General features: G+C 47.6%; 1 protein-coding gene across 1 annotated transcript in view; it reads right to left on the bottom strand.

Moving 5' to 3' along the window:
- Positions 1–12,148, bottom strand: part of LOC135054568 (oocyte zinc finger protein XlCOF6-like) — a 161,323-nt gene that overhangs the window by 108,238 nt on the left and 40,937 nt on the right. The gene's annotated exons all lie outside the window — the stretch shown is intronic.

Raw genomic sequence — 12,148 nt, 5'->3', positions numbered from 1 at the left:
CTGACACTTTACTGCCGTCCTCTCGCTAACGCTCTGACACTTTACTGCCGTCCTCTCGCTAACGCTCTGACACTTTACTGCCGTCCTCCCTCTAACGCTCTGACACTTTACTGCTGTCCTCTCACTAACGCTCTGACACCTTACTGCTGTCCTCTCTCTAACGCACTGACACTTTACTGCTGTCCTCTCTCTAACGCTCTGACACCTTACTGCTGTCCTCTCTCTAACGCTCTGACACCTTACTGCTGTCCTCTCTCTAACGCTCTGACACCTAACTGCTGTCCTCTAACACTCTGACACTTTACTGCTGTCCTCTCGCTAACGCTCTGACACTTTACTGCTGTCCTCTCGCTAACGCTCTGACACCTTGTTGCTGTCCTCTCTCTAACACTGTGACACTTTACTGCTGTCCTCTCTCTAACACTCTGACACTTTACTGCTGTCCTCTCTCTAACACTCTGACACCTTATTGCTGTCCTCTCTCTAACACTGTGACACTTTACTGCTGTCCTCTCTCTAACACTCTGACACTTTACTGCTTTCCTCTCTCTAACACTCTGACACTTTACTGCTGTCCTCTCGCTAACGCTCTGACACTTTACTGCTGTCCTCTCGCTAACGCTCTGACACTTTACTGCTGTCCTCTTGCTAACGCTCTGACACTTTACTGCTGTCCTCTCGCTAACGCTCTGACACTTTACTGCTGTCCTCTTGCTAACGCTCTGACACCTTACTGCTGTCCTCTCTCTAACGCTCTGACACTTTAATGCTGTCCTCTCGCTAACGCTCAGACACCTTATTGCTGTCCTCTCTCTAACACTCTGACACTTTACTGCTGTCCTCTCTCTAACGCTCTGACACCTTTTTGCTGTCCTCTCTCTAACGCACTGACACCTTACTGATGTCCTCTCTCTAACACACTGACACTTTACTGCTGTCCTCTCTCTAACGCTCTGACACCTTACTGCTGTCCTCTCTCTAACACTCTGACACTTTACTGCTGTCCTCTCTTTAACACTCTGACACCTTACTGCTGTCCTTTCGCTAACGCTCTGACACTTTACTGCTGTCCTCTCGCTAACGCTCTGACCCCTTACTGCTGTCCTCTCTCTAACACTGACACTTTACTTCTGTCCTCTCTCTAACACTTTACTGCTGTCCTCTCTCTAACACTGACACATTTATGCTGCCCTCTCTCTAACACACTGACACCTTACTGCTATCCTCTCTCTAACGCTCTGACACCTTACTGCTGTCCTCTCTCTAACGCTCTGACACCTTACTGCTGTCCTCTCTCTAACGCTCTGACACCTAACTGCTGTCCTCTAACACTCTGACACTTTACTGCTGTCCTCTCGCTAACGCTCTGACACCTTACTGCTGTCCTCTCTAACACACTGACACCTAACTGCTGTCCTCTAACACTCTGACACTTTACTGCTGTCCTCTCGCTATCACTCTGACACCTTATTGCTGTCCTCTCTCTAACACTGTGACACTTTACTGCTGTCCTCTCGCTAACACTCTGACACCTTACTGCTGTCCTCTCTCTAACACTGACACTTTACTGCTGTCCTCTCTCTAACACTTTACTGCTGTCCTCTCTCTAACACTCTGACACCTTACTGCTGTCCTCTCTCTAACACTGACACTTTACTGCTGTCCTATCTCTAACACTCTGACACTTTACTGCTGTCCTCTCTCTAACACTGACACATTTCTGCTGTCCTCTCTCTAACACTCTGAAACTTTACTGCTGTCCTCTCTCTAACACTGACACTTTACTGCTGTCCTCTCTCTAACACATTGTCACTTTACTGCTGTCCTCTCTCTAACACACTGACACCTTACTGCTGTCCTCTCTCTAACACACTGACACCTTACTGCTGTCCTCTCTCTAACACACTGACACTTTACTGCTGTCCTCTCTCTAACGCTGACACCTTACTGCTGTCCTCTCTCTAACGCACTGACACTTTACTGCTGTCCTCTCTCTAACGCTCTGACACCTTACTGCTGTCCTCTCTAACACACTGACACCTTACTGCTGTCCTCTCTCTAACACACTGACACTTTACTGCTGTCCTCTCTCTAACGCTCTGACACCTTTTTGCTGTCCTCTCTCTAACGCACTGACACCTTACTGATGTCCTCTCTCTAACACACTGACACTTTACTGCTGTCCTCTCTAACGCTCTGACACCTTACTGCTGTCCTCTCTCTAACGCTCTGACACCTTACTGCTGTCCTCTCTCTAACGCTGACACTTTACTGCTGTCCTCTCGCTAACGCTCTGGCACTTTACTGCTGTCCTCTCGCTAACGCTCTGGCACTTTACTGCTGTCCTCTCGCTAACGCTCTGACACTTTACTGCTGTCCTCTCGCTAACGCTCTGACACTTTACTGCTGTCCTCTCGCTAACGCTCTGACACTTTACTGCTGTCCTCCTGCTAACGCTCTGACACTTTACTGCTGTCCTCTTGCTAACGCTCTGACACCTTACTGCTGTCCTCTCTCTAACGCTCTGACACTTTAATGCTGTCCTTTCGCTAACGCTCTGACACCTTATTGCTGTCCTCTCTCTAACACTCTGACACTTTACTGCTGTCCTCTCTCTAACACTCTGACACCTTACTGCTATCCTCTCTCTAACGCACTGACACCTTACTGCTGTCCTCTCTCTAACGCTCTGACACCTTACTGCTGTCCTCTCTAACACACTGACACCTTACTGCTGTCCTCTCTCTAACACACTGACACTTTACTGCTGTCCTCTCTCTAACGCTCTGACACTTAACTGCTGTCCTCTAACACTCTGACACTTTACTGCTGTCCTCTCGCTAACACTCTGACACATTTCTGCTGTCCTCTAACACTCTGATACTTTACTGCTGTCCTCTCTATAATGCTCTGACACCTTACTGCTGTCCTCTCTCTAACGCTCTGACACCTTACTGCTGTCCTCTCTCTAACGCTCTGACACCTTACTGCTGTCCTCTCTCTAACGCTCTGACACTTTAATGCTGTCCTCTCGCTAACGCTCTGACACCTTATTGCTGTCCTCTCTCTAACACTCTGACACTTTACTGCTGTCCTCTCTCTAACGCTCTGACACCTTACTGCTGTCCTCTCTCTAACGCACTGACACTTTACTGCTGTCCTCTCTCTAACGCTCTGACACCTTACTGCTGTCCACTCTTGACACCTTACTGCTGTCCTCACTCTAACACTCTGACACCTTACTGCTGTCCTCTCTCTAACACTCTGACACATTTCTGCTGTCCTCTAACACTCTGATACTTTACTGCTGTCCTCTCTATAATGCTCTGACACCTTACTGCTGTCCTCTCTCTAACGCTCTGACACCTTACTGCTGTCCTCTCTCTAACGCTCTGACACCTTACTGCTGTCCTCTCTAACACACTGACACCTTACTGCTGTCCTCTCTCTAACACACTGACACTTTACTGCTGTCCTCTCTCTAACGCTCTGACACTTAACTGCTGTCCTCTAACACTCTGACACTTTACTGCTGTCCTCTCGCTAACACTCTGACACATTTCTGCTGTCCTCTAACACTCTGATACTTTACTGCTGTCCTCTCTATAATGCTCTGACACCTTACTGCTGTCCTCTCTCTAACGCTCTGACACCTTACTGCTGTCCTCTCTCTAACGCTCTGACACCTTACTGCTGTCCTCTCTCTAACGCTCTGACACTTTAATGCTGTCCTCTCTCTAACACACTGACACCTTACTGCTGTCCTCTCTCTAACACTGACACTTTACTGCTGTCCTCTCTCTAACACCTTACTGCTGTCCTCTCTCTAACACTGACACTTTACTGCTGTCCTCTCTCTAACACTGACACATTTCTGCTGTCCTCTCTATAACACTCTGAAACTTTACTGCTGTCCTCTCTCTAACACTCTGACACTTTACTGCTGTCCTCTCTCTAACACTGACACTTTACTGCTGTCCTCTCTCTAACACATTGTCACTTTACTGCTGTCCTCTCTCTAACACTGACACATTTTTGCTGTCCTCTCTCTAACACTCTGAAACTTTACTGCTGTCCTCTCTCTAACACTCTGACACTTTACTGCTGTCCTCTCTCTAACACTCTGACATATTTCTGCTGTCCTCTCTCTAACACACTGACACCTTACTGCTGTACTCTCTCTAACACACTGACACCTTACTGCTGTCCTCTCTCTAACACACTGACACTTTACTGCTGTCCTCTCTCTAACGCTCTGACACCTTACTGCTGTCCTCTCTCTAACGCACTGACACTTTACTGCTGTCCTCTCTCTAACGCTCTGACACCTTACTGCTGTCCTCTCTAACACACTGACACCTTACTGCTGTCCTCTCTCTAACACACTGACACTTTACTGCTGTCCTCTCTCTAACGCTCTGACACCTTTTTGCTGTCCTCTCTCTAACGCACTGACACCTTACTGCTGTCCTCTCTCTAACACACTGACACTTTACTGCTGTCCTCTCTCTAACGCTCTGACACCTTACTGCTGTCCTCTCTCTAACGCTCTGACACCTTACTGCTGTCCTCTCTCTAACGCTGACACTTTACTGCTGTCCTCTCGCTAACGCTCTGGCACTTTACTGCTGTCCTCTCGCTAACGCTCTGGCAATTTACTGCTGTCCTCTCGCTAACGCTCTGACACTTTACTGCTGTCCTCTCGCTAACGCTCTGACACTTTACTGCTGTCCTCTCGCTAACGCTCTGACACTTTACTGCTGTCCTCTTGCTAACGCTCTGACACCTTACTGCTGTCCTCTCTCTAACGCTCTGACACTTTAATGCTGTCCTCTCGCTAACGCTCTGACACTTTACTGCCGTCCTCTCGCTAACGCTCTGACACTTTACTGCCGTCCTCTCGCTAACGCTCTGACACTTTACTGCCGTCCTCCCTCTAACGCTCTGACACTTTACTGCTGTCCTCTCACTAACGCTCTGACACCTTACTGCTGTCCTCTCTCTAACGCACTGACACTTTACTGCTGTCCTCTCTCTAACGCTCTGACACCTTACTGCTGTCCTCTCTCTAACGCTCTGACACCTTACTGCTGTCCTCTCTCTAACGCTCTGACACCTAACTGCTGTCCTCTAACACTCTGACACTTTACTGCTGTCCTCTCGCTAACGCTCTGACACTTTACTGCTGTCCTCTCGCTAACGCTCTGACACCTTGTTGCTGTCCTCTCTCTAACACTGTGACACTTTACTGCTGTCCTCTCTCTAACACTCTGACACTTTACTGCTGTCCTCTCTCTAACACTCTGACAACTTATTGCTGTCCTCTCTCTAACACTGTGACACTTTACTGCTGTCCTCTCTCTAACACTCTGACACTTTACTGCTTTCCTCTCTCTAACACTCTGACACTTTACTGCTGTCCTCTCGCTAACGCTCTGACACTTTACTGCTGTCCTCTCGCTAACGCTCTGACACTTTACTGCTGTCCTCTTGCTAACGCTCTGACACTTTACTGCTGTCCTCTCGCTAACGCTCTGACACTTTACTGCTGTCCTCTTGCTAACGCTCTGACACCTTACTGCTGTCCTCTCTCTAACGCTCTGACACTTTAATGCTGTCCTCTCGCTAACGCTCAGACACCTTATTGCTGTCCTCTCTCTAACACTCTGACACTTTACTGCTGTCCTCTCTCTAACGCTCTGACACCTTTTTGCTGTCCTCTCTCTAACGCACTGACACCTTACTGATGTCCTCTCTCTAACACACTGACACTTTACTGCTGTCCTCTCTCTAACGCTCTGACACCTTACTGCTGTCCTCTCTCTAACACTCTGACACTTTACTGCTGTCCTCTCTTTAACACTCTGACACCTTACTGCTGTCCTTTCGCTAACGCTCTGACACTTTACTGCTGTCCTCTCGCTAACGCTCTGACCCCTTACTGCTGTCCTCTCTCTAACACTGACACTTTACTTCTGTCCTCTCTCTAACACTTTACTGCTGTCCTCTCTCTAACACTGACACATTTATGCTGCCCTCTCTCTAACACACTGACACCTTACTGCTATCCTCTCTCTAACGCTCTGACACCTTACTGCTGTCCTCTCTCTAACGCTCTGACACCTTACTGCTGTCCTCTCTCTAACGCTCTGACACCTAACTGCTGTCCTCTAACACTCTGACACTTTACTGCTGTCCTCTCGCTAACGCTCTGACACCTTACTGCTGTCCTCTCTAACACACTGACACCTAACTGCTGTCCTCTAACACTCTGACACTTTACTGCTGTCCTCTCGCTATCACTCTGACACCTTATTGCTGTCCTCTCTCTAACACTGTGACACTTTACTGCTGTCCTCTCGCTAACACTCTGACACCTTACTGCTGTCCTCTCTCTAACACTGACACTTTACTGCTGTCCTCTCTCTAACACTTTACTGCTGTCCTCTCTCTAACACTCTGACACCTTACTGCTGTCCTCTCTCTAACACTGACACTTTACTGCTGTCCTATCTCTAACACTCTGACACTTTACTGCTGTCCTCTCTCTAACACTGACACATTTCTGCTGTCCTCTCTCTAACACTCTGAAACTTTACTGCTGTCCTCTCTCTAACACTGACACTTTACTGCTGTCCTCTCTCTAACACATTGTCACTTTACTGCTGTCCTCTCTCTAACACACTGACACCTTACTGCTGTCCTCTCTCTAACACACTGACACCTTACTGCTGTCCTCTCTCTAACACACTGACACTTTACTGCTGTCCTCTCTCTAACGCTGACACCTTACTGCTGTCCTCTCTCTAACGCACTGACACTTTACTGCTGTCCTCTCTCTAACGCTCTGACACCTTACTGCTGTCCTCTCTAACACACTGACACCTTACTGCTGTCCTCTCTCTAACACACTGACACTTTACTGCTGTCCTCTCTCTAACGCTCTGACACCTTTTTGCTGTCCTCTCTCTAACGCACTGACACCTTACTGATGTCCTCTCTCTAACACACTGACACTTTACTGCTGTCCTCTCTAACGCTCTGACACCTTACTGCTGTCCTCTCTCTAACGCTCTGACACCTTACTGCTGTCCTCTCTCTAACGCTGACACTTTACTGCTGTCCTCTCGCTAACGCTCTGGCACTTTACTGCTGTCCTCTCGCTAACGCTCTGGCACTTTACTGCTGTCCTCTCGCTAACGCTCTGACACTTTACTGCTGTCCTCTCGCTAACGCTCTGACACTTTACTGCTGTCCTCTCGCTAACGCTCTGACACTTTACTGCTGTCCTCCTGCTAACGCTCTGACACTTTACTGCTGTCCTCTTGCTAACGCTCTGACACCTTACTGCTGTCCTCTCTCTAACGCTCTGACACTTTAATGCTGTCCTTTCGCTAACGCTCTGACACCTTATTGCTGTCCTCTCTCTAACACTCTGACACTTTACTGCTGTCCTCTCTCTAACACTCTGACACCTTACTGCTATCCTCTCTCTAACGCACTGACACCTTACTGCTGTCCTCTCTCTAACGCTCTGACACCTTACTGCTGTCCTCTCTAACACACTGACACCTTACTGCTGTCCTCTCTCTAACACACTGACACTTTACTGCTGTCCTCTCTCTAACGCTCTGACACTTAACTGCTGTCCTCTAACACTCTGACACTTTACTGCTGTCCTCTCGCTAACACTCTGACACATTTCTGCTGTCCTCTAACACTCTGATACTTTACTGCTGTCCTCTCTATAATGCTCTGACACCTTACTGCTGTCCTCTCTCTAACGCTCTGACACCTTACTGCTGTCCTCTCTCTAACGCTCTGACACCTTACTGCTGTCCTCTCTCTAACGCTCTGACACTTTAATGCTGTCCTCTCGCTAACGCTCTGACACCTTATTGCTGTCCTCTCTCTAACACTCTGACACTTTACTGCTGTCCTCTCTCTAACGCTCTGACACCTTACTGCTGTCCTCTCTCTAACGCACTGACACTTTACTGCTGTCCTCTCTCTAACGCTCTGACACCTTACTGCTGTCCACTCTTGACACCTTACTGCTGTCCTCACTCTAACACTCTGACACCTTACTGCTGTCCTCTCTCTAACACTCTGACACATTTCTGCTGTCCTCTAACACTCTGATACTTTACTGCTGTCCTCTCTATAATGCTCTGACACCTTACTGCTGTCCTCTCTCTAACGCTCTGACACCTTACTGCTGTCCTCTCTCTAACGCTCTGACACCTTACTGCTGTCCTCTCTCTAACGCTCTGACACTTTAATGCTGTCCTCTCGCTAACGCTCTGACACCTTATTGCTGTCCTCTCTCTAACACTCTGACACTTTACTGCTGTCCTCTCTCTAACGCTCTGACACCTTACTGCTGTCCTCTCTCTAACGCACTGACACTTTACTGCTGTCCTTTCTCTAACGCTCTGACACCTTACTGCTGTCCTCTCTCTAACGCTCTGACACCTTACTGCTGTCCTCTCTCTAACGCTCTGACACCTTACTGCTGTCCTCTCTCTAACGCTCTGACACCTAACTGCTGTCCTCTAACACTCTGACACTTTACTGCTGTCCTCTCGCTAACGCTCTGACACCTTATTGCTGTCCTCTCTCTAACACTCTGACACTTTACTGCTGTCCTCACTCTAACGCTCTGACACCTTACTGCTGTCCTCTCTCTAACACACTGACACCTTATTGCTGTCCTCTCTCTAACACTGTGACACTTTACTGCTGTCCTCTCTCTAACACTCTGACACTTTACTGCTGTCCTCTCGCTAACGCTCTGACACCTTATTGCTGTCCTCTCTCTAACACTCTGACACTTTACTGCTGTCCTCTCTTTAACACTCTGACACCTTACTGCTGTCCTTTCGCTAACGCTCTGACACTTTACTGCTGTCCTCTCGCTAACGCTCTGACCCCTTACTGCTGTCCTCTCTCTAACACTGACACTTTACTTCTGTCCTCTCTCTAACACTTTACTGCTGTCCTCTCTCTAACACTGACACATTTCTGTTGCCCTCTCTCTAACACACTGACACCTTATTGCTATCCTCTCTCTAACGCTCTGACACTTAACTGCTGTCCTCTAACACTCTGACACTTTACTGCTGTCCTCTCGCTAACACTCTGACACCTTACTGCTGTCCACTCTTGACACCTTACTGCTGTCCTCTCTCTAACACTCTGACACATTTCTGCTGTCCTCTAACACTCTGATACTTTACTGCTGTCCTCTCTATAATGCTCTGACACCTTACTGCTGTCCTCTCTCTAACGCTCTGACACCTTACTGCTGTCCTCTCTCTAACGCTCTGACACCTTACTGCTGTCCTCTCTCTGACACTCTGACACATTTCTGCTGTCCTCTCTCTAACACTCTGACACTTTACTGCTGTCCTCTCGCGAACGCTCAGCAGATATTTTCACTTGCCTAACACTTTGATTTTTCATCTCTATCCTTTATTTGTGTACTGCCCTGGAGTAGTTTGGGGGTGCCCTGTGCCCACAGAGGCAAATCCCTAAAATGCTACGGACCCATCTGATGAGGTCACCTTGACGATTGGTGGGCAGGCTCATGTATTGGCCAATGTATGCCAAGAACCTTGATTATTATGTACAATTACATTTATTATAATTCTAATGGGTGTGGTGCACCAGCATTTTTGTTCCTGTAGCATGGGCCATTTAGGGCCCGTGTATTCGTAAGAACACAGGAGGTATGCTGATACATTTTTAGGATTTATTGAGAAATATCTCGAGTTAAAGTATACAAAAAAAATAGGTGTAAATAAGCAAGACACACAATTATGAAATACGCACAGTCAACTTCAAGTAAATAAAAGGAAAATGTCAGAAAAACCTAATAATCTTATGCTGAGGTCAGGTCTTCTAAGTGGAAGGAGACTACTGGAGAGCAGACAGATGGATTACTCCTAGCTTGAGCAGTGTGTGCTACTGAGCCATATAGTCCCACAAGCCTCCTCCCACAGTAGCCCCCGCCTTCCAGACTACAAGGAATTCCTTTGTTTCCACAAGGCTTGGTTAGAGGTAAATTAGGTGTCTTCTGGGAGCACTACTCTGAGCCCCTCTTGCGTAGGGGACCTGGTTGAAAGTTCTGGTATTTTGGGGAGTGAGGCATGACACCGTTAACACAGAATATTTTATGACTGGTACAAGATTGTTATCTGTTCCCTAACACGAAAGAAGCATAAACTATCTCCCCCACAGGTCACAGTCAGGACACAGCATAGCAGTCATTCCAATACATAACGAGTCACATTCAAAATCATAGATATAGAGAGACTGAGGAATTGCCATAACCCATAGCAACACCACAAATGGTATGTGATGCAGGCTTCTCTATCTCATAGAAGGGGCTTGAGGAGTAACATTCTGGAGGAGCTGTGGCAGCAGAAGACACCACTCTCCCAGCAACAGGATGTGATGCAGGCTTCTCTGTCTCATAGAGGGGAACAACACTGGATTAGCTACAGCACCACTCTCTCCAAGCAACAGGATGTGATACGGACTTCTCTGTCTCCTACAGCAGGCCTGGCCAACCTATGGCTCTCCAGCTGTTGTGAAACTACAAGTCCCAGGCATGCCCTGCCACAGTTTTGCAGTTAGGGGATGCTAAAACTGTGGCAGGGCATGCTGGGATATGTAGTTTCACAACATCTGGCGAGCCACAGGTTGGCCAGGCCTGTCCTAGAGGGTGCTGTAGGAACAACACTGGATTAACTAAGGCACCGCTGTCTTCCAGCAAGTGGATATGATGCAGGTTTCTCTGTCTCCGATGGGGCTGTAGTAACAACCCTGGAGGAGCTGTGGCAGCAGAAGGCACCACTCTCTCCCATCAAGGGGATATGATGCAAGCTTCTCTGTCTCATAGAGGGGGCTGCAGAAACAACACTCTAGAGGAGCTGTGGCAGCAGAAGGCACCACTCTCTTCCAGCAAGTGGATATGATGCAGGCTTCTCTGTCTCAGATGGGGATGTAGGAACAACACTGGACTTTTGTTCCATCCCTCTTGCTTATTCCCATAGGTTGGTTCTGGGGTTTGGTTTCTCCTTTTCTGATTTTCTGCACTGGGGCTCTTCCTGTTTGATTCCAGTTCCAGGTTTGGATCAGAGCAGTTCCAGGTGGATAGATAAAATCTTGTAGATGTTAGACTCTGATTCCTTAAGAGTTCTGAGTTTCTGTGCTCCAGGTTCAGTATTATGCACTTCTAAGTTTCTCCAGTTGTGTTGATCTGAGTTCCCAGTAGTGGGTCCCAGCCTTTAGCTCCAGTATCAGGGGCTGGGGTTGAGTTCTGTAAGACCAGTTCCAGGTTCTCATGGCTGGGGTTTCAGTTCTGTATCTTTGTACCGATTCCAGTCCAGAGTGACATTGTGTGGTTGTGATTGCCCCAGTCATCTGAGCTTGTCAGCTATAATCCATTCCTGTGTTCACTCTATGAGCTAGAACAATATGAAATCTCAGTTCATCTTTATGTCAGTTATACCCAAGGGTCCAGATACGGATCCACAGAATTCTGTAACTATGACAGTAACCAATTGATTTCATGGTGTCTAGTCCAGCTTACTCCAAAACTATACAGGCCCCTGAGACGATGGGGCTCCCTGGCATGTTTCTCAGGTTTGAAAATGGTTTTAGTATTCTATCAATGAGTATATACTGTACCTTGTTTAATAAAACTGTGTTGTATTGGGTTTTTGGTGTGATGACTCTTTCATGTTCAAATATTAACACATTGATGTCTAAGATCCTAGTTCCACCGGGAACAGATATGAAGCAAATTTCATATAGTAGGAACGTGCAGATAAAGAACCCTGGATTCTGGCCTCCAAGCTATAAATGTTTTAAATGGTCTACAGCTGTCTCACAAGCTACCTCTTTTACAACTCCATCCTTGATCCACTACAATCTGGCTTTTGCCCACTCCACTCCAATGAGACTGCCCTGGTGAAAGTCATCAATGACTTGCTTTCGGCCAAATCCAGGGGCCACTTTTCTCTGCTTATCCTTCTGGACCTCTCTACTGCCTTTGACACCATGGATCATCCTCTCCTCCGCACACTCCAAAACACTGGCCTCTTTAGCACTGTCCTTAACTGGTTTACCTCTTACCTCA

This window comes from Pseudophryne corroboree, chromosome 3 (genome assembly GCF_028390025.1).
Source record: "Pseudophryne corroboree isolate aPseCor3 chromosome 3, aPseCor3.hap2, whole genome shotgun sequence".
Lineage (NCBI taxonomy): Eukaryota > Metazoa > Chordata > Amphibia > Anura > Myobatrachidae > Pseudophryne > Pseudophryne corroboree.
Note: the sequence above shows the minus strand (reverse complement) of the source record. Positions and strands in the feature narration are given on the sequence as shown.